Source organism: Cheilinus undulatus, linkage group 5, assembly GCF_018320785.1.
Source record: "Cheilinus undulatus linkage group 5, ASM1832078v1, whole genome shotgun sequence".
In the NCBI taxonomy this organism is placed as follows: Eukaryota; Metazoa; Chordata; class Actinopteri; order Labriformes; family Labridae; genus Cheilinus; species Cheilinus undulatus.
The window spans coordinates 34,458,419-34,482,898 of NC_054869.1; positions in this window are offsets into that span (position 1 = coordinate 34,458,419).

Sequence of the window (24,480 nt, forward strand, 5' to 3'; positions counted from 1 at the left end):
GTGGAAAGCATCAAGCAGGAACAGCACATGTTCCTGCTCTTCCTGTGCCTACAAGGAAAGGGAGAGAAGCAACAGTAAACCCAGAGCAGAGTCGGCATCAATGACAAGAGATGACATTGATTAAGTCAGGTAAAGCATAGAGGAGGAGCTGGGATGGAGGAGGGTCTCAAAAGTTGCTTGCAGAGGGAGCAGCAAAGCATAGCCAGGCTAGAGCAGTTTAAATATGGCAGTATGAGTGCACTTAGCCAATAGCATACTTAGAGCCAAACAGCTGGTAAGCTGTTGAAGACTTACATGGGATCAGCTGATCTCGAATATATGGCAGCGCTTGACTCTGTGGCCTGAACTTACACTATGTAGTTTTGTTTTTTATTTTTGTTTTTTTTTTGTTTTGTTTTTTTTACCAGAACCACACCACATTTCTTCATGGAGCAAAGAGCAAAAATGGCTGCTGGTGGAGCAATTAGCTCAGTTATAACCATAGTGGCAGTTTGATCAGAATTTGACATGTCTTCATTAAAACAAGAGAAAAGAGCCACGCTGAAAGCTTTTCTTGGCAGAGAAGACGTTTTTCACTCATCTCCTGACTGGCCTTGGCATAAGTTTTATCCACATAATGCTCCACTGTTAATGAACTACAGCAGAGTTTGCTTGTCAAGCTGACTTAACTGCTGGAGCTGTGTGCATACGTACAACCTAATTCTGTCTTGTGTTTCTGATTGGCCCACCATGAATGTGACAGACAGAACGTTAGTCCAATCACCTTCTGAGAATTTTTGTAAAAAGTCCAGCCCTTCCCAAACTCTTTGTATGGGAGGCTTCCTAGATGACTGTGAAATATATCCATGTAGTGGAGATATGAAACAGTCAATCAGGCGTGTCAGGTAGTAAATTCTTAGAAAGGTCAAGGAATTTTCTTAGAATTTTGTCTCTAGAAGCACCTCTTTGGATTCAGGAAACTTTATGAACACTGATTTTTCAGTGCTAATTTAAGGCAAGGTGGTTTGAAAGGCATGCAAAAGTTAAAGGAATGCACAATATTTGACTTTAACCAATTTTCAAAATGCAAAATAATATTACTCAATCCTGATTACCAATATGTAAATGTAGGTCAGACCTAAAACTTCCTTTACTTCCTTACTGTATCCCTTAAATGTTTATATTTAATATGTAGATTGTTTTAAAATGCATTTACAAAATAAATCCCAGACTTCAGCCCTGAAGATTGCTAACCTTATATGGCATTGGTGTTAACTCTGATCCTTTCTGGATGACTCCTTTTGTTGATAATTGACACTGGTGCCACACACCAGAGACAACATCTTACATCTCTGATAGAGCATCTTTGTTTCTCCTTGGATGTTTTTGAGTTGATGAAGGACTTCATTTCCTCCCCACATGTCTCACAGATCCAGGTAAGTGATGAGGAAAAGCTGCACAAAGTTCACATGAGATTAAACCAATATTTCCCCCCTGTATAGTTAAAGTACTTAGATGTTCTCTTAATGAACCCTGGAAATTGTTCACAGACTAAGATTTCATTTAAAAGCTGTCTCTCAGTCAGTGGAGTCATCACTAACTACTTTCCCATGTGGTTCTGTTGCTTTTTATGTCTAACCTTGGCAGGTGGCACACTGTGTTAATAGGATAATTGGCTTGTAGAGAGGACATAAAAACACAAATACACACAAAACATAACAACAAAATTACTCCCACTTCCTTCCTTGTCAAACATGTGAATCCACTGCTTGTTTTACTATGTGAACCTACTCACAGCTGGCAGAAGCTGAGAGAAGCTGAAAATATCCAAATGTGTGTTGATCTGAGAAAAGAGATCAGCAGTCTCTAGTTCTCCCTCCTACGTCCTGGTCAACTCAGGATAAACCTTGAGTATTTTTGAATGGACACAAAAGCACATAAAGAAGTTTTGCTGAAACACACATGCAAGGTTTGTAAACTAAACTAAAAAAATAACCCATTTGGAAATGAATGCACCCCCCTCCTTCACCAAAAAAAAGAGCAAAACAGCCTGAATCACTCCTACCCTGAGTGCTTTTTTTACTCCAATTGAGAATTTCTGTCACCAAGTGAAAACGCCTGCAGCCGGAGGGAGCTCCGTGTTCCACAGCATGGAGAACAGATGGCGAGGCCGAGCTTAGATGGCCGCGTGGAAAAAATGAAAAAAAGAGTACAAAAACGAGAGACTCCTCACACACTGAGAGTCACACTGAGATCAGGAGAACACAGCACACACAGTCCCGATGAGAGTGATATGAGGAGGATGTGTGCGAGGATTTATGAGTGGTGTGCCGTCTCTGAGCATGCTTGTCAAGGCACTTTACATCTTCTAGTGTGTGTGATGAGGCAAACTCAGCTCTGCTGGACTCCAAACAAACATAAACGCTGTTTTTTGTAGAGAGGCTTGTCGGGAGCTTGCTGCGCCTTTTCCAGCTTTAATAAGTGTCTAATGGTCACAACTAGGTACACGGCTGCAGTCCTACAGAGCTGACAGACTACAGAGTCTGGTGTAGCACCAAATCATGAGGGCCTGTGTCCATAGATGCCTTTGCTGCACTGGTGGTGCCTGTTCTCAACAAAAAAGTAAAGTAGCTAAGAGTTTACAGCACTTGGCATCCTGGTATTGGTAGCATTGGTTGGGGAAACTGACTTGACTCTTCTTTTTGAGGGAACAGTTTCCAGGTGTAAAGCTGCTGCGAATATCAGGTCACTATTCCATTACTTTAATTAATGTTTCTTTAAAATATTTTCTTGAATAAAGGAATATTTTAAGCTTTTTTAAAAAGACATTGGAGATTCAACAGCCTCACAGTACAACGTGTATCACGATACAGATGTTACTTATAATGATGCACATTGATTTTGAATAACAAACATCCAACACAGAGTTCACTGCAGTTAGCTGTTCTTAATTGTGGACAACAGCATACACATAGTTTAAGGATCCTACACATTAAAATGCTTAAATTCAGTTCCTTAGACCTTAGCGGTCCAATTAGTAGACTGGAAAAATATTCCGTTTATACTCCTTGAACTATTATTTAATGCAAATACTATCATATTTAGCCCTCTCGTCTATCTTTCTTGCTATTGCAAAAAAAAAAAAACAGGTCTAAAAACAAAACATGATTCTACCTGGAGCAAGAATTCGGTAACAGTGGCAATTAAAAACTTTCTTTTCACAGGCAGAAACTTCCAGCAGAACCACTCATTTAATGTAAGCATTTTCCATGAATGTGTTGGGCTTACACTGTGGGATAAGGTAGAGGCAGAGCACCTTTCTCAACCGATCCGTTTGGCCTTTGCCTACATACTCTCACTCCGTTTGAGTGCTCTTGTGGAGAGCACAAAGTGAGAGCGTGAAGTTAAACCCTTCATCAGTAAGTCTGCACTGAAGCTAACCACTGCTAACTACCATGGAGATGCTCCATGGGTTTAGGTTCAGCACTATCACCTGCAAAAACACATCTAAATAAGTTTAATCAATTGCAATAATCTGAGTACATGTGATTAGTTACATTCCACTCATGAGTGGAAGTAGTTACAGTTTTGAGATGAAGGAATGTAGCATCATCTTCTGCTCTAGGTGTAGAATAAGTGTGAGGTCTTGGCCACTACTCTTTTTGTTTTTTTCACTTGTGAGGGTGACTGTTGATGCCCTGCTGCTGGTGTGTGTTAGGGGCAGTTAGGAGTGTTGAGGATTGTGACATGATGCACAGCACCGGTGGTGTGTTTTGGGAATAAGCAAAGTGTACAGTGTGTGATTCTGAAGTGTTTCTAACATGATTTCAGAGTCCTTCAACTGATTATGGAGTCAGGCCAACCATCAGTCAGATTTCATTTGTCATGCAGTGAACAGGAGGATTTGATAGGCCAAGTTGGACACATTTCGAACATGTTTTGGTCATATGACTGCAGATGCTAGCACAGTAAAGCAGAGCTATTAGCAGATTCTTCAACTTTGGGTTGTTTTTTTTGTAAAATGTCAGACAGCATTCCTGTTTGATGTGCCTTCCTATCCTATCATAAATGATATGAACAAGCAGACAAACTCTCAGACCTCCAACTGACAGAAGTGAAGTATCCATGAACGAGCCAGATGTTCGAGCCGATCACTAACAATGGCGTTGTCTGTCAGAGGACCAGTGAAAGCTTATAGGAACCAGTTCTTAGTTTAGAAGCTAATATAAATAAGATCTTTTGACCTGAACATAGTGGTATTAAACATAAAAACTTCATTTTTACACATGTAGTCTAGAGGTGATGTCAGTGTGTCACATGCACAGAGGCTGTTGTCCTTGAGGCAGGTGGCCCGTGGCTCCTTTCCTCCATGTTGTTCCACTCTCCCCAGCTTCCAACTGCATTCCCAGTCCTATTTATGCAGTCAAGGCATGCAATCTCCAAAATATTTTTAAAAACCTTTTTTACCTACATTTTTCTTTCATTTGAAGCAGGTGTCTCCACCGTTTAAAACAAATTTTTGATAACTTCCTCAGGGTGTCATCATGTATTGTGGATGGAGAAGCTTTTTTATGGTAACCTGTCTCAGTGATCAAACCTATTTTTCACCCAGAAACCAGAATAAAACACAGAGAATGTCAAAGGAAAACCTATCCTCTTCCTGCTAAGTGTTTGGTCACACATAAAATTGGTAAAGTAACACTAAAGCTCAGTGACAGGTTGTGCTGAGGCCACCCTTGGATGTGGCAAATTTCATTTGAGGAAAAAATGGATATGAGAGAAAAAGCTCTACTGAAAGTGCTTTCTGTTTGCTGGAATGGGGAGATATGAAATTGGACGCTTTCTCAATTTTAGACACTACAGTCCATTTTCAGGGAAACCCCTGTCAAAACTGTTTGCACATCTCAAACTTGCATGTCAGAGTTGCCCGCTGACCATCAAAAGCTCCATAAACCATCATACTGATTGAAGATACCACGATGAATTCATTTTAATCTGCTATGTTAACAGATGTTTAGACTGAGACCTAAAACCAAGTACTTTTGCAGTTAACTAGTACCTGAAATTAATAGGTTGGGCATGTTTGGTCTGACTTATTCTAAGTGGTGTTAACAGAGCTGTACTTGTAGTGTAATCTATAGCTCTGTGCTGTGTTTGCACTGCTGCCTTTACAAAAGTGAAGTGAGTTAAGTGGATTATGAAGTTTATTGAAATTATTTTTTAAATTTAAGTTTAAGGATGAATAAATAAGTTAAGTCATGGCAACTACAGGAAACTTTTTCACCTTAAAAAGTTGTTTGAAAGTCAATCTTACAGTTCAAAAACTTACAACAACAAGCATAACACCAACCCAGCTTCCTTAGAGCATCCAGGTCTCCCTCTTACTGCACTGTGTGACTTTGGCAGCTGGCTGCTGTCCTCCCAAAAGCAGTTTGTACAGTTTCACAGCACTCAGGAGCCTTCATCAAAAGAGAGTTAGTCCATTTGATATGAATACAGACACTAAGAGAGGGAAGAGGACAGTGTAGTCGGGGCTCTGATGGAGAAGTGTCCATCCCTGCATGCAGATATTATTCACAACAGATTGCAATGCAGCGTTAGGCTGTATTGTTAGTAATGTCATCATTGTGTCATGTTTAGCATCTCTAATGGGAGAAAAGTTATCTAGCCACATTATTTAATCTGTCATATGCCAGAAGTTGTTTTTTCCATGGGCTTTAAGAGTGCATTCCCACCATGCAATCTGTACTGTACCTAAGCACGCCTGAGCCCTAGTGATGGGAATTATGGCTCTTTTTAGAGATCCAGGTCATTTTGCTTGGCTCAGCAAGAAGAGCCGGCTCTTTTATTTTTTCAATAATAAAAATATTCTGGCTGGGCTGTATGACACACCTGATACAAGATGTTAGCTTTCACTGTGTGCTTTGGGCAATTGTCTTGCTGGAAATTAATTCTTCTCCCAAGCCATCGTTCTCTTGCAGACTGAGTAAGAATGTCCTCCAGGATTTTCTTTAGCAGCTTCATTTTACCCTCTACCTTTACAAGCCTTCAAGGGCCAGCTGCTGAGAAGCATCCCCATAGCAAGATGCTGCCACTATCATGCTTCACAGTAGGGATGGTGTGTTTGTGGTGTGTTTTTGGTGCTCTTTCGACTCTCAATCGGCTCGTCATTGGGTATACTTTGGCTTCATTTAACCCGCCTTTGTGCTGGTATTTCACCGCAGTTCTGCTTCATTTTTTGATTTAATGAAAATATCATGTTATTTTTGGAAATTAAGTGTCTACCTAAAACACCTGCAGGTCAGATAAAATCTGCTCATTGGCTGGGTGGTATGCCATACCTGATATACAACATTATTGCCACACCATCAAGCATGAGTCCTGAATGCATGGTGTGTAGTAGTAGAGAAACGATCATCACTGCTGACCAATCACAAAACACACACGCACAAAATATCTAAAGATAACAGTAATGATAATAATGATGTAAAACTGTTCTCAAATGTGATCCAGAGTTTATCATTCATGTAAAAGAGTCGGCTCTTTGAACCGTTCGTTTATGATGACACATCACTATAGAGCTCAAAGTCTTTGTTGGTTTTACCAGTGGGAGTGCTCCATCCCACACTGAAGTATGGAACACTTCCCGGGCACGGATAGAAGAGGTGGGTTTCTGCACAACATGATTGCTCATCCATGCTCATAAGCATGTGCAACATGCATGTGTTATAACTGATATGACCTTTCTTCTTTGCAACCATTTTAGACAATGGTGGAGTGCCAAAGAGACGTTTCTGACCAAAAATGACTCCAAATAATACACAAAGCTTTTATCTGTTGTTTTATTGTACGTGTTTTTATCTGTAAAGTGACCTTGAGTGTTGAGAAAGGTGCTTATAAATAAAATGTATTATTATTATTATTATTATTATTATTATTACAAAGTGAGTTAAGTCAGTCAGTCATGTTGTCTCTATAGTTCTCCTTTGTGCTGACTCTGTAAGAGGTTGGCGTCTGGTAAACTGCATGTGTCATAGTACAAAGTGATGACGTGTCAACACCCAGGTCCAGTTGGGTGTGGAGCAGTGTGAGTGTAAGCCAGTAGGGAAGTGGGGAGGTAGGACAAGCATGCCTCAGCACAGTATGGGACAATTTGTAATGTTGTAAACATGGTCTAAAAGTTTAAAAGAACCATACCATCCATCCATCCTCTTTTTCTTATACGAAGTTGGGTCGCGGGGGCAGCAGGCAAAGTAAGTCAGCCCGGACGTCCCTCTACCCAACAGTTTTCCAGTTCCTACTGAGGGATTCTGAGGCACTCCCAGGCCAGATGGGATATATAAACCCTCCAACGAGTTCTGGGTCTGACCCGGGGTCTCCTCCTAGTTGGGCATGCCTGGGAGACCTCAACAGGGAGGAGACCAGAAGGTACCCTGTTCATTTGCCTAACCACCTCAACTAGCTCTTTTTGAGACAAAAGAGCAGCCGCTCTACTTCAGAGCTTCTCACCCTATCTCTAAGGCTGAGCCCAGACACCCTCTGGTAAATCAGTTAACTATTCTTATCTTTAATTATTTTATGAGCAAAATAAGCCCTCTACATTATAGCCCTTTAGCCACAGACATAATTATGAATAGCTAGATATACAAAGTCATGCTCCACATGCAGAGTCCTATTTTTGCAAAACCTATTTATATTATTGTACCACATTTGCACACATCGTTCCTTTGCCTTTGCTGGCTTTGCACCCTTTGTCTGCAAATGCAAGCTTTCAAAGAGGGAGAGGTTTATGTTCAGTTCAGCACAAAAGTAGCCTATAGGGTTAATAGCACAGAAATGTACTTCATATGCTGTAATTGAATTAAATAGATTTTAATTGCTTCAGTGACTTTAGAAGCCTTCTCATACTTACATTTATGATTCTCAGTTGGGTACATACCCTCTGACGTAGGAAATGTACTGAGTTATAGTTATGGAGCTCTCTTTATCTGGTGATGAAAATTGCTGACGGATTTATTCATTGGCAGTGATTATTCAGAAAGATTTTTTTGTCAGTGTGCTGAACAACTCTAAATGTAGATGTAAACTCATCATACAAATAGCTTATTTAAATGTGTCCACACTGGTGAGAACATGGCCTCCTATTTATAAAATTAGATCACTGCATTTGTAAGCATATGTATGAAAGCTATGAAGAGCAACATCTGTGCCCATACATTGTAATGTCTGTATAGTCTTGTGCCTGTTCCACAATAACAGCTTTCTAAAGACAAAGGAGACACGAGCATGAGTGTCTTTAGCAAAAGACAAACAGCAGCTCAGAGTCTTAACAATAGTATTAAGCTGTACAGATAGCACCAGTCTGCTTTTATTAGAAAACATCTCTTCACAATGGACAGGCGAGCTCTGAGCAGCTAATAAAAAGTGAAGAATAACAAAGAGGCAGTCACAGTAAATCTGTATCGTGTCAGGAACAATTTTCCTGCCATTTTCTCGTATGTGTGTCTGGTTATTAAAATATTTATTACTGTGCTCTGTAGCAGAAAGAGGTGCTATAATAGGACATCAACAGAATAAAAAAATGTGACCACCCTGCCATGCCTTCGTCAGAATTTCTAATATTACTAAAACTGTGTCAATAATTCAGGCTGTTTATAGAGTTATAATACAACACATAACCTGGGATAGGAAATAGTATTTTTAAACATTTTCACGGTTCATAGGTTCCTTGGAATCCAATTTCATAAATGGATTGTTTGACAGTTGAATTAGTGTCCAGAGGACGTAAAGTAGCCTGAAGGAAACTTCATAGAAATACTTCTCTGCATCATTCAGAATACAAATAGACTTTTAAAAAGTTGGATAAGTTTGACTGTAAAAACTGAACTTATTGCCTTTAAAGTTTAGATGTAAATGCTGCTCACTTTATGTATGCAACCATCTTCGCCTCGAACAAACGGTGCCTTAATAAAGTATTTACCCCCTTGGATGTTTAACCCTTTAATTTATTGTATAAATCAGTCATGGTCAATATAATTTGGCTTTTTTTTTTTTTTTTTACAAAAAAACCCTCTTTAATGTCAAAGTGAAATCTGATTTCTGAAAAGTAATGTCAAAGTAATGTCAATCCAAGCACTGCAATTTTACTCCATTCTTCTTTGCAAAAGTGGACAGCCCTTCTCCAGTCCAGCCACGAATTCTCTATTGGATTGAAGTCCAGGCTTTGACTCAGCCTCTCCAGAACATTCATCTTGTTGTCTTTAAACCATTTCTATGCAGCCTTTGCAGTATGCTTTGGGTCACTGTCTTGCTGGAAATTAATTCTTCTCCTAATCTGTAGTTCTTTTGCAGACTAAATAAGATTGCCTTCCAGGATTTTCCTATACTTTGCCTCATTCATTTTACCTCTCACCTTTACTTAAAGCTTCTTCTTCTTCTTCTTCTTCTTCTTCTTCTTCTTCTTCTTTTTTTAAAGCCAAATTATATTTACCATGATTGAATTAAAAAAATCAATAAAAGAGTAAAACATCTGAGGGGTTGAATACGTCTTATAGGCATTGTAATTATGTCTTTGACCATGTGCAGCACGTGTTACTGGAGGATACCGAAAGAGGGAACTCCAGAGTGAGACCATGTGGAACTTCTTTATGTGTGGGTTGTTAACAAGCAGCAACCTCCGGTCCTGAAAAATGAAGCCAATGCGGAAGTGCAAAAACTGCAATACAGCGAGTGTCCACTAGAGGCTGGCTGGATATCCATTATCAACAAGTACATCTATTCTCAATCAATCAATTTATCATTTATTAGTATAGTGCCAATTCATAACTGAAGTTCTCAAGACATTTTACAGGTCAGCGTGTCCTTTTTGAAGGAGAAACATACACTTAAATCTCTGGAGGCTAATGGCACTACTATCACTAAGTACGTTATTAACCCAACTTCAAAAATGACCAAAGATCCCTCAGAGAGGGCAGAACCTTTTTAACAGTTCTCAGAAGGTGATTGAACAAAGATTCTGACTATCACATTCATTATGGGCCATCATAGCAAAAATATCACAACATATTAGGCATTCACCACCCCATGCAGTAAACTGCATAACACAAACCCAATAGGCCGTCATTATCTCTCTTCACAATTAGTGGAGCAAGCTGGCAAATCAAGCTCTTATAGAGGCTGGTCAAATGAAGGGCAAAAACTTTTTTTCCACCAAAAATAGCCTTCAGTAAGCTTCTTCACTCTGCTTTAAATGAAACTGCTGCTTTAGCTGCATCCGTGCTAATCTCTGCTCCAGCAGCCACTGTTTGCAGGTTTGCAGTACAACTAAATCATGCCCATAGCTACCACCTCATTCTCCTCAAATGATGCTGATTAGTCCATTTATCCATTATTTATTCACTGAAACTTTGGAAGATGGATCCACCCAATGACAGACACTAGCTTCTGCAAGATTAAACCAGGCCTAATCAGAACTATCATTGTAGGAGCATCAGTAATCAATAGAAAGACATAGTTCAAACATACCATCAGCACTATTGGTTTGACTGGCATGTTTGTGACAATGACAAATAATACAAATGTGGATCATTGTGGACTTGATCCTTCATTTCTTCACAACTTTATGCCTTTGTTGTCCCTTGAGAATGGGAGATTGTATCACATCCTCTACTCTGCCTCTGCTGCTCATACGCATACAGCATCCTCAAACCATGAGGTGTCAGTTTTTGAGGATGTGCAGAGCTGACGCGCCAAACAGACGTGAGGGACGTGCATGTATTTAAAATAAAGACTATCTCCACATTAAGCCAGCCCTGTCAAACAGATTAGCACGACTCTTTAGCTTTAATTACACTTTCATAACCTTGTTACATTAAATTTATGACTGAATACTGAGCAGAGGTAGTTATGCAAGTCACAAGTAAGTCTCTTGGAGTCTGGAGTTATTTTAAAATCCAGAACAGAGCATCTAAAAATTGAGATCAAGCAGTACTGTAAATACTAAGATAGACCCCACTCAGACTTAACTTTAAGATTCTGGGCTGCTATTACATGGAAGAGTGGCGTTTGCTCTACTAAATGCTTTTTTTTTCATCTTGATTGTGTAATCTGATTGGCAGGTGTCAGATTAATAAGAAGCATATGCAATCCATCACAGCACACTTACTAACAACAGACTTCAAGAGCAGACCGAGTCATTCCAAGTTCATATGAAGTCAGCAGTCATCATCTCTGGAATCAAATAGAGATGCAAGTCACTTTAGATTTTGTCAAGTCAAGTTGTAAGTCAGCAGTTTAGGAGATCGGGGTCTGGCTCAAGTCTGCATTGTTGAGTAACACACATGAAACCATGTTTAGACTCTATCATTATAAAGTATTATACAAGGTGGATGGATTTGGAAATCTACTGATCTAATTGTTGTCATATCTGTGACCTTAAAAGAAGGTTTACTATGGGAAAACAGGATGCTAATAACAGAGGAGAGATTGTTACAGCTGGAATCAGCTGAGTAATGGAGGAGGATGCTTTTGCTGATCTTTTCTGTCTCCAAGCTGGAAGCAATATGAGGCATTTCACATGTAACATCTTTATATACAGTGCTTAACAAATTTATTAGACCACCCTAACCCTAACCAAAGTAAGGTTTATGCCACAGCTGCCCTAAATTAACAACACTGGTAATTACCAAAATCATTTTTTATGTTTCTGCAATGGTTAATACACCAATATGTAGAAGTTCTTTAACCCAAATGAAATTTTTAATGCTAAAATATAATTATTATTGTTATCCATGAATTTTCAAATTTACTGATTTACAAACAAACTGAAAAAATAGTAAAGCACATTAATATGTCAAATTATAGTAATTTACTTGCATTCCTGAACAGAAAAAATAGTTTTAGTGGTTGAATGGTATGCTTGATTAATTTCTGACTTCTCAGAGAAGCCCAGTGAGCCGGCTCAGATTTGGGTGAATTCAGTTTGAAATCCCTCATTCCTGTTCAAAATAGTAAAACATGGAGAGCTCACTGAAAATGAAAGAGTCCACATTAAAACACTTCATGATGCTTGATGATCTTAGATGAATATGACAGGTGGTCTAATAAATTTGTTAAGCACTGTGTATTGTTCTAATTCATAGCAAAAATATTGTCTCAAGAGCAGGTCTAGACTGTTTTACTCTTTGTTATATTATTTACAAAGACCCAATACCATGAGTAGAGCACTTGGCAACATTTAGCAAAGAAGCATTAGTAAGAACAACTTCCTTTGAAATGGCAGGAGGGGACGCTAAATCAAAACAATGACAACTACAGACATGCTGCTCAGCGCTGCTTGCACTTCCTGTTTTGAATGGGGACTTTAAATTTACCAAACAGTAAACCAATATTTTAGTTTCATTGATGGATTTCATATAATAATGAGGAAAAGCTGTTAAAAGTGGCTGTCCTAGTAAGTGCTAAGAGTGATCCCAGAGGAGAGGACATTTTAAACAGCTTTTTCCAGTATTGTGTGAAAAATTTCACATAATATGGTAAAAAGCATTAGTGTGTTTTTATAAACAGTCCTTAACTCAAAACAAAAAGTAGCTACCAAGGTGGGCGTCTTGTCTTTACTCGACCTGGAAATATCTAGTGGGGCCACAATGTTACAGCACTAGGGGTGTTGGGGGGATACTGCTGGACGTTACTGGAGCGGCTTGGATAGAATGTGCAACTGGTAGCAGAAAATAAATATAGTCCTTAACCAGTAAGCAACACAAAACATGAATGAACGTGAATGACATCAATAAAACAACAGAACAGCACCTTCAATCACAGTTCAAGTTTCCAGTCTTTCATATAGCATAAATATCAACATGTCAGTGTGAAAATTTTACATATTTTACCTTTAAAAGGCAGAAACCTTAAGCAGACCCAAAATCATGCCAACCAACCATCTGCTGTGACTCTGCTGGGCCTACAGATGCTTGCCACAAGTCCGTTTGCGTGTCTAGATCTCCTCTTGTCAGCTAAGTGTTACATCAAAACTTCTAGGAGCAACAACAACCAGACTAAAATATTCCAGTTAATAAAAACTCACCAGACAGCCTGAGGCCTGAAGCATGGAGCACAGAGACTTTGCTTATCATCAGTTGCATCACTCACTACAGATTTCATAACCACCACTCAAAGCAACATCAACACAAGTTCTTCATACTCTGAGCTCCATAAGGCATTTTTTTTTTAAAGCCAAGTGGCTCAATTTAATTTGTATTAAGACTCATATAGCCAGATGTTTGCTGGAATTGTGTGAAACACAGTGTATTTTGGCTTTAGAGTAGCAGAATCTTGATTTTAGAGATAAATCATTCTTTACATCTCACTCAGTTATATATAAGTAAAGTCATGGTTATAGCTCACTTAGCTTGTCCCATTTTATAAGCTTCGGGGAAAAATCTGTATTGTCAGATGTTTGACTCTGCAGTAGTGGTATTATGCCCTCTTTCATCTAGCCATTATTAGACCTTCTTTTTGTTGAACTGTTACATCACCTACCAAACAATCAACAGGTTAGAAAGCAGTTAATCAATTCTTGATGTAACTCAGAAATGCTTACGGCTCTGTTCATTTCCTCTGACACATTGACAGTGTCTCCACATCTGTCAAAAGATGTGTGGTTCTCATTCTTGCACTTATCATGTTGACACGCCATTGTGTTTTCTCCTCCGGCCGGCATTTGTGTTGCTCAAATTACGTGGTAAAAACCTGATGCATGGACTGTAAAATTATTGTTTGTCTGACTTTGAGAAAGCAGACTTGGCATGATGTCTGTCAGTCTATCACAATTACTAAAACCACAGTTGTTGCACCACAGAAAGGTGGTGCAACACTGTGGTAAACATGTTTCTATCCCGACTTTTTTGGAACATTTTGCATTCATCAAATTCAGAAAAACAGTGTAGCAGTATGAACTTTAAATATCTTATCACTGTGCTGTATTCAGTTAAATGAGTATGAAATGATTTGTAAGTCACTGGAACTTAATATTCACATTTTACAAAATGTTCCAACTTTTTAGGAATTTTGATTTCAAAATGCCAGTTTTATTTGAACTAACCAATCAAACTGAGATCTTTTACAGATCATGTAAATATACTTACAAATTTGTTTGGAAAATATCTGCAAAGTCCCTTCTGTAATGTTAGATGGAAGGGAATAATGGTCTTGGGAGGATGGTTTTCAGTGGTTGAGCTGACGTTTAAGTTTCACTGAGGGATCTTTTTGAAGCCACAGGCATTTTGGCCAATTTGGCACTTACAGTTTGTGGTAACAGTTTGAGAAAGGCCCCTACATCCCTCTGCATAAAATAAAAGTATTAAAAACATGATTACATGGACCATTTTGTGGATAATTTAAAAAAAAAACTCAGTTTGCTTTTGCAAACCAGTGACCCCAACCACATCTAGCAAATTTTGGTGGAATCACAAGGCCGTATAAAAGTCAGACCCCTCATCCAACATTGGTGCATGAACTCAAAATCTTTTAGCTCAATATTTCCACTGAAATACTCCAAAAACTATTGAAATCCATTTGCCTGAACAGTTTGGGCTCTGAGCTCCATGTGTACGCTCATGTTTTTAAAATGGGAGATTCAACAAGCTTTAGGTGCAATAGTCAGGTCTCATCCAGCTTTGGCTGCACTATATATATATTGGCACTCCAAATCCATATTTTCAATCTCTCTGTCTCTCTGATGCAAGTTTTAAGCAGTATACATTATCTATTAATGAAAACTAAGAGTACTAAAGAAGGGGAAAAAACACTGAGACTTTGAAGGTTGCACTTTTTTAGGTTGTGGGGAATATCTTTAGAGACAATGATGGCACTTAAAAAAGAGCAGCCTCTCACATCAGTACAATTCGTCCTCTGTCAAGGCTGAATAACAGAGAACATTTATTCTGACATCATTTTATTCATTTTTTAAAGAACAAGAGGAACACGGGAGTGAAGAGTGTTACCCTGTTGTACAGAATCAGAGAGCAATACTTTTTAAATTGGAGGACTAAATTATTGAAACATTGCGTTTTTTGGATTCACAGTCATCTTCAGTTCTTTGGCATTGAACCAGTTCTGTTCAAGGGGGACTGGGAATGAGTTGGCTCTGACATGATTGGAAATAGAAAGAGGGAAACCAACTTTGAAATACATAAGTTATAAAGTAGTTTCACTCTCTTGGGCCCAAACCACAGTCTGAGCTCATGTCACTTTGCCACTGAAGCTTGCTTATACATATTTGGGGCATCACATGAATGTAATTCAAAGCTGCTGTCACTTCAAACTTTTATTAAAAATATTTAATGTGAACTGATCCCAGGCCTGCTGAAACTCATCAGATCTAATCAAGCAAATGAGATTTACATATTAGAGAAATATGAAGCCCTAACATGGACAATTTCTACACAGTAGGCCCCTGAAGTTTAAGGGCCTGACTCACTAAGATTGTGACTGCTTATAGCTCACAGAAGTACAGAGCTGTGAAAAAATATAGCTCCTTTTCTGATTCCTGATTTTTTTGTGTATTTATCACACTTAAATGTTTCGGATCACCAAACCAGTTTTAATATCTCACAAAGACAACCAAAGTATATAAAAATGCAATTTCTAAAATATGATTTTAATAATTAAGGGGGGAAAAAAAGATTTTTAGATTTGTTGAATCAAGAAATCAGTTCAATAGAAGCTGTCAGACAACGTAGGCTTCAAGATCTCAAAAAGAAAAGCATCATGCCACGATCCAAAAAAATGTAAGAACAATTGAGAAACAAAGTGATTGAAATCTCTCAGTCTGGAAAAGGTTACAAACCATTTCCAAGGCTTTGGGACTCCAGTGAACCACGGTCAGAGCCATTATCCACAAATGGAGAAAACTGTGAAGAGTGGTGAACCTTCCCAGGAGTGATCAGCCAAACAAAATTACTCCAAGAGTGCAACAACGACTCATCCTGGAGGTCACATGAGAACCTAGAACGACATCAAAAGAACTTCAGACCTCACTGGCCTCAGTTAAGGTCAGAGTTCATGACTCAACCATAAGAAAGACACTGGGCGAAAATGGCATCCATGGGAGAGTTCCAAGGCTAAAACCACTGCTGACCAAAAAGAACACAAAGGCTCATCTCACATTTGCAAAGAAACATCTTGAAGGTTCTCAAGATTTTTGGAGAAATATTCTGTGGACTGACAGAACCAAAGTTAAACTTTTTGGAAGGTGTGCGGCCCGTTACATCTGTAGTAAAAAATAACACAGCATTTGATAAAAAGAACATCATGCCATCAGTCAAACATGGTGGTGGCAGTGTGATGGTCTGGGGCTGCTTGGCTGCTTCAGGACCTGGACCACTTGCTGTGATTGATGGAACAATGAATTCTGCTGTCTACCAGAAAATCCTGAGGGCAAACATCCATGACCTCAAGCTCGAGTGCCCTTGGGTTATGCAGCAGGAGAACAATCCAAAACATACCAGCAAGTCCACCTCTGAATGGCTCAAAAAAAAAAAAAAAAAAAAAAAAAACATAAGGTTTTGGAGTGGCCAAGTCAAAGTCCGGATGTGATTTAACAAGAGGGGCAATCACTTTTTCACATAGGGCCAGATAAGGTTGGATTCTTTTTCCTTAATAAAAAAAAAAAAAAATCATTGTGGTAGTGGGGTGTGGTTCTGCTTAGCTGCAGAGGAGAGATGTCTGGGAGTGGCTCAGGGGAGCAGTGCCAGTGCTGAGTGACACAGGTGTTTTCTGTGGCTTGATTGTGCTCTTTGTCTCTCTGCAGTAGCATGCTGGAGCTGGGAGGGAGCTCACACATACACATGCAGCAGATTCTTGAGGCTGTGCTCCTTACTGAAGGAAGATTTTGAGTTGGACTGATATACTGGAACGTTTTGAAGATGATGAGCGCCGGGCAATTTGGACAAGAAAGAAAGTAGTTATGTTTTGTTACCATGTGTGTGTGAGTATAATTAAAAGAGACTTGCATCTGTTTAAGTTCTTTGAGTGTCTATTATGCTGAAGAGGACCCAGTAACATAGTCTCCTGCTACACTCATCATTTTGAAACAGCATTTTGTATTTACTTGGGCTGTCTCTGTGAGATATTAAAATTGGTTTGATGAACTGAAACATTTAAGTGTGATTAATATGCAAACCAATCAGGAGTCAGAAAGGGGGCAATCTTTTTCACAGCACTGTAGATGAGACATAAACTAAATTTAAGCAACAGTGATACTCAGGGCAAGAGGATTAATAGTTAAAGCATTCAAAATGGACCTGTGATGGGTGCATTTTATGAACTAAACCTGAATGAAATACAAAGGTCCCAGTCATATGTTATGAAAGTTCAAAAAAAGTGCAAAATCTCATCTCTTCTCATCTGAGCTTGGAGTCTTGTCACACCCCTAATCTGCATGCATTTTTAACCGTGTTTTTCTATGATTAATTGATCTAAAAATGAATTAAAACTTTTGACAGAACTATGTGCAAGTCAAACAGAGGTGGAAGTGACTGGAAAGTTGATGCCTGACATCTCTTGTAATGTGCAGTGTCACCACAAACTAGCATTCGGCTTTCTCAAGTTGTTCATTTAAACAAAAAAAAAAAAAAAGGTGAAGACCCAAATGATGATTCAACAAAGAAGTATTTATCTTTCTATGGACAAAGAGGCACAAACAAAACCTTCCTTGAAGATGTCCAAAATAAAATGTTACTCAGAAAGTCCAAAAACAAAATAGTCCATGCCATGGCTGGGTTTGTTGTGCTTCCTCCCTTGGCCTGGTCAGTTTGTTTCTTAATGGGTATTGTTCTGTTCCACAGTACAATCCTGCTGGAGCCTGCTTTGCTGTCCTTCCTTTGCTCCCTTTGCCCCCCGTCACTGTCTACTCTGCAGCACGCTTAGGGGTGTTGTGTCTTTTGGAGTCATTTGCACAGGACTAGTGAACAAATGCTGCCCAGTCTTTCTGTGGACTAGGCCCTTGGTGATTTTACAGACACGTTAGGCCCCGTCCACACAGAGACGAATTCAGGAGTATACGCAAAAGTCTTTGGATGTATCAGCATTTCATCCACACAGTTTTGGGAGGCCGTACTTTTTGAAACTGGGTCCCAGAGTGAACAAATCTGTAAAAACTTACTGTTTCGTCTCCGTGTCGACAGCCAACTGCATCTTTCTTGAAATGATTACGTCATACATAGCGTAGCCCACTTACGCCACATGTGGGAATCAAACCCAAAACAACAATGGCGGATTGCAGGGTCGTGTTTGTGTTGCGGGAGCTATTGAGCTTATTATTATCATTTATAGCAAAATCTAATGCTCCTGACCACCGAGAACAGCATACACCACAGAGAAGAAGCAGAAGGGCAACCAGGAGAAAGTTTGTGGCGTTGTTCTGTAATCTTCTCTCTTTTGCTACATTTCCGTGGCAGCATTACAGCGCCACTTACAGGCTTGGCATGTATATCACAGCGTTTCCAGTTGTTTTTCAGTGGTTCCATGCTTACACGGACATTTCCTGAAACAATCCCGTGTTTACGGAAAACTTAAATAATATATAGTTTTTGTCTCCATGTGGACAAGGCCTTAGTTTTGTCTCAATGGCAGCACTGATCTGCTGCTTACGCCAAATATTTTGTGTTAATTCCCAGGTTGATGTTGTCTTTGGTTCAGCCACAACACTGGCACTGCATGTAAATGTATGCTATCAGCCTTACAGCTTGATGTCTGGATTTCTCAGACAGGAGTTTGTATTTGTTTTTGTTTTGTAGGGGAGAGTAAAGTGGTCACAATCGTGCCTCTGGCCTTCATCTGTTTTCACCCACATCTATTTATTCTATGATAGCAGCCACATGAAATATTCAGTGTACCTCTCAGTATGTTTTCCTTTCAAATGACCCTTCTGCCCTGTTAACCCACCTGTGGTCATTCTCCATACAAACAAATGTTTTGCAAAATTGCCCGTTTCCCTCGCTTTTCTTTTCAACATGGTGTCCCTGCCTCTTTTTGCCCTCTGTTAGTATACTTAGCTGTGACTTGCTGCAGGACACTGACAGAAAGAAAGTTTGAACTTCAGTGTCTTTTTAGGATGTTTGTATCAAGGTTGAAGGCTTCAGTTTATTTCTTTATTTCTTCTAACATGAACTGGGACACCTAGCTTCTTCCCTGTAACTTGTCTTTTTTCCTTGCAATCTTTTTACCCTACCAATTCTTTCCAGCAACTTTTCAACCAAAACTTCACTATCTTGTCCACCCAGCCTCAAGCCCTGCTTGACCTGACCGCCTCCGGTTCCTGTAGAGATAAAGACACTTTACCCCCAGCTCTTTAAAGCTTCTTTTCTACGCTGTATCTCCAGGTCTGAAGTCTTCCACTGGATTGGACTTATTATAACTCTTTCTGCCTCTGTCCTCTTCAGCCACACTGCCCTCGTTTTACTGACCATTAACTCTCCACACTTTAGTCCTCTCTGGATCATTAGAAACTCTCAAAAAGTTCAAATGTTCTGTTATTACTAAACGTTCTTTATCAACCAAAGATGTGACTACATGTGACATCTGCCAGTATTACAAATCTATTTCACTGAATTGCAAAACATGTCACCAGCGTCAGTCATCATCTCATTAAGCAGGAGGCTGCTTCTAATTTTCTGTGGCTTCTTGCTTTGTGCTGCAGCATGTCTAAAATTAGCCCACATCTTTGTTTTCTCTGCCCCAGGAGCTGCGTGTCCGTCTGCACGTTGGCTGCAGTAATGCTCACGAGTTCAAGCTTTTGCTGAAGCTTGATTAAAAAAACGCCAATAAGACTAAAGCTAATAAATTGATGTCACTATAATCCATGCAATGTGTTGCAAGAGTTCAACATGCTAAAGGGGATGTTTTTCCACAACTGAATTCATGACAGGATTGCTTTAGTCCATTAACCTCTATGTATGCATACTTAATGTTGCTGCCAACAGTTTTCCAAACATGAGCTTGTTTATTTGTTTTTGCTTTTTAGGTGGCTACCAGTCTCATCAATGATAGTGCTCACAGAGGCCAAATATTGGCAGGAGATGCATCATCCTTGGCAATGAGTCACTTAATATTCTTGCCAGAGATACTTTTAAGCCATATGTTATTGCAAACCCAAGCAGGGATCACTCCAAAGACTCCTCCATGGTGCTGATGCTTTCAAGGATGTTGGGGTTCTTCATATTAGGGCCAGCAGCTAATTAAATCCTACATTTATTAGGAAAACTTTGTAGAAATCAAACTCAAGAACGAAAAGTTGAGCAAATATGGAGCTCATGAATAAAGTATGATGTTTATCCCAAGGGTTTTGGTATTTAAGGCGCTCATAAATTTTCATCAATATTACCAAAAGAAACCTTTCCATTCAGACACAGCTTTAACATGTGTCACTATTCAGTGGTAAAGCAGTAAAATGAACCTGTTCTGGCACCATCAGTAGGTTGAAGTTCAGCATTGTTTTGGGGTGCAGATGACCCAGTGGTAAGGTCATGCCCTGACGCGGGTTCAAGTCTGGCCTGATGCCCTTCAACACATCATTCCCCACTCTCTCATCCCTGTTTTTGACTCACTGGCCTATCTCTCCAATAAAGGCAAAAAGACCCAAAATAAACCTTTAAATAAAGCCACATAAAAATGTATTGTTTTGCAAATTGCAACCAGTAATGGCAGAAGTCCATAGCAGTAACAATTTATCATTACCATTTAACATTGTTACCTTCACCGTTTTGTCTGATCTGGGACTAAACAAATACAAATATTTTTTATTAATTCAAAAATATTTTCTTATCTTCATTATCTCTCAAATAGATAAATAAAACATTTGGGTTCTAATCATTATTTTTTAAAATTATGATCCACTTGCAATGCTTTTGCCAAGCAGTAACCCCAGCTTTTAAAAATAAGGTCAAAGAAGAATGGGTGCAAAAAAACTGAAGTTCCTTGAATGTCCACTTTGGACACATATTTGTGAAGAGTTTCCAGATATTTGGGATGGCTAAGTTTGTTGATGAAGCTGATGTGTCCTTAGTCATGACACTTAACCCCAAATTGCCCCCAATGCTGAGTCAGCAGCATGTGAATGTATGGGAATACTTATCACTGATTGCCACTTTAAATAACAGCTTCTGACATCCGTGTGTGGATGGGTGTAAATGTGTAAAGCCCATGTCAGACTGCGTGTGTGTTTGCTGCATGAGGGCTGTAGTGTGTGACAGCTTTCATACCAGACACTTGTGTGTTTTGTGTTAGCTGCATCTCCCTGCTGTCACAGACTTGTCTTTATCACAAGTTTACCTTAATAAATCTGCATTTATTCTCTCTCTTTATTCAATGTATAAAAGTATTCTGTACAGATATTCTGGAGTTCCTCCACAAAAAAATGAAACAATAAAAATCAACACATCATAAAATGCTCATTTTAATACATGCATTTTAGAGAAATTTATCATATTTATGATTTATGAAGAGTGCTGTGACACTATTGTCGGTAAATAGCCCGTGCAGTTACTGTAGCAAAATCATGACTCATGATCGTCAATGAAGGACTAAAGACTAGCTGATGTAAACACATGTTTGAATGTTATAATGGAGCTGAAGGAGAGCGCTTAAATTCATGCTTGTAGCCTCTGTGTTTTCTACTTCTACAGGTCTGCACATACGTAGCCTTTAAAATTAATCAGCAAAGGTAATATCTTTGACTCACTCTGATCTTTTTTAAAAAGCACAGAGGTGAAGAGAGGGAGAAAACCTGGCAGGTCTCGCCAAGCAAACTTTGCTTCTTCATTTGTTTTGCCGGCCTCTTCCTCTTCTTTTTCGGTTGTTTGATATTGGTTAGCAAACACTTACAAACCTCAGGGGCGTAGCTAGGGATTTTGGGCCCCCAGAAAGAATATATCACAGGCCCCCCCCTTAACTGGCTAGCCAGTCAACAGATGTTGTGTCATTTTTACAAATATCTAATATCAATCTATCTAATATTTACAAATATCTAATGTCCATTTGCCAAAATGGACTTAAGGTTGTCTTGTTGTTTTGAAAAAGCCAAAGATTCTCCAATACTAAAAAAAAACATTAATTCAGAAGATTATTAAGCATAAGATTTTTCATAAATTTGCATAATTTGCCATCTGTTTCTACATTGATCCAAAATTAGGTTCAAGCAGCATGCACTATGGGGCAGCTGCCATTAGCTGTGGTTACATGAGCCTTTTTTCTTAGATTCATTCGGATCAGAGATGAAAACGTCTCTGTACACATGGACGCTAGAAGATACAATCCGATTCAGATACGTGTGCTCAGGGATCTCAATCTGATCTGACTACAAATGTTCTGATATGTGCCCCATCATCCCACCAGTTAAATCTACCAACAATTTGCCGTAGAAGAAGAAATTCTTCTGCATCTGTAAACAAACTGCCTGACTTACACTAGCCATCTCCAAACAACGGCCAGTGGCCTAGGTCCAGTCAGGTCGCTCGCTCGTGTTTTTCAACTCATCCCCACGCGAAAATATTGGTTTGTATACTCACTCGTGTTCGTACTTTATATTATCTTTATTTGTACTTAATTGTACTTACAAAAAGACTTTTATCATGTGCTGCAGACAGTTCTGATGTTTCTGGTGCTTCCCCTGTCAAAGCTCAGCGGTACATAGGCTTCTACTGTAGTCCATTCAAAGCAGGAGAATAACGAAGCATGTCATGTGGGGCAGACATGCGCAGTAAGACAAAAACACCCCAAATGGGGAGAGGTGATCAGATCAAGTGTTTTCATGGACGCTGATCCCAATGAGGATCGACATAAACCACCCCTCTCGTTCGGAATGAAATTCCTTTCCGAATGCACCGGATCAGAAGATTTCATTCCGAATGGAGTGTGTATATGAAGCATTTTCATTCCGATCAGGCATTTATTCCAATTACAAGTGATCCATGTAAACATGCCTATTGTTAAGCTAACCTTGCAAAGCAAATGGATCCACCCGTTTCCTTGTTTTTCACTAGCAAATCCATCTTGCAAAGCTCCTGTCTGAACCATCTGGGCCCGGTTAGAAAGTGACAGGACCAATCAGCCATAAGGGGCAGTAATTTCAGGCGCAGCAGAGTCATGACATAAGCAAGCAGCAACAAGAGGCCGGTGCAATTACGGCTGAAGAGATTAGCGTGGATGCTTTTATCAGAACTTGACGACATTTCTTCGTTAAAAGAAGAACAAAGAACAGCAGTGAGTTGTTTTCTTTTCAAAATCAACAAAAAGCCGTGTACTGACGTCTACAGTCACCATGGTTCACGTTATTCCTCAGTAGCTGTGCATGTGCACCTCAGTCGCGGCTAAGTCACGTGTTTTGTTGCTCTGATTGGCCCATAGAGATGTGACAGACAGAACACTCATCCAATCACACTCCGAGTTTTTTTTCAAAGCCTCTGCCCTTCCCCAAACGCTTAGTATTGAAGGTTTTCCAGATGACTGTGTGAAACAAATCCATCTGACATGTCAGGTTATTGTTGGGCTTCATAACAGCTTATCAGAAACTGATGAGACACACCACTGACACTACATCCTTGGTTTTCCCATTTAATTAAAACATGTCAGGGTTTTTTTCCAGAGTCAAACTCTACAACTTTGAGGTATTCAAATTGGCTGTGACAGAATCTACTTTCAAAGTGCATTAAAATGATTGTTTGTCAAAGAAACTGTTAAATCAGTGTGAGCCCTACTCATCTACCTTTCACTGTCGAAATTTTTCCCAGGTAATTTGTTGTGTTGTTCTCACTGGGTTTCAGCCTGGCATGAGAAACAATTTAACTTATCTGATTGTCTCCACTTTTGTGAATCCAGCTACTGTTAATTTTCCAGCTCTTGGTCATTGTGTCTGTCAATTCTTCCCTTTTTTTTTAAATTTATTTGATTAAGTTCTTGTGCTGTTGTCACTCCCACTGTCTATTACTCAGTAAATGAGTTATATGTTAAGCCAGTTGAATAGCTGTGCAGCCACACGTATGCCAAAGAAGATGACTTTTTTCTGGTGCTGGAGGATTTTTATTCTCTTCAGTAATGCAGAGTGGCCAGTGTTGAAAGTTTTGTACCTCTTTTAGAAGTAGCTTAAAGTCATGTAAATGTTGAATCAATGGGACTAAAGCACACAGAACTCTTCATAAAGTACCTGAAGTGGTGAAAGTTTGTAACCAGAACAAAAAAATCCTGCACAGGCAGCACCATTACCGCTACCCAGGCTTTGTCATTCAGAGGTCATCCCACTGCTGCTGTCCTGCTGTCCCCATTGTTTGAGGCAGATGCATCATTATCTCTTTCAAATGACTTCCAGCCCTCCTCTCCATCCGTCTTTTTATTTTTTCACAGTCTTTGCTCGTCCAAACGCTTCCAGCCATGACCATGATGTCTTCCTAAAACTCTCATCTTTCTCTGTCTCGCTCTGTTTCTGCTTCCATGCTTTCTGTGCCTGTGCAC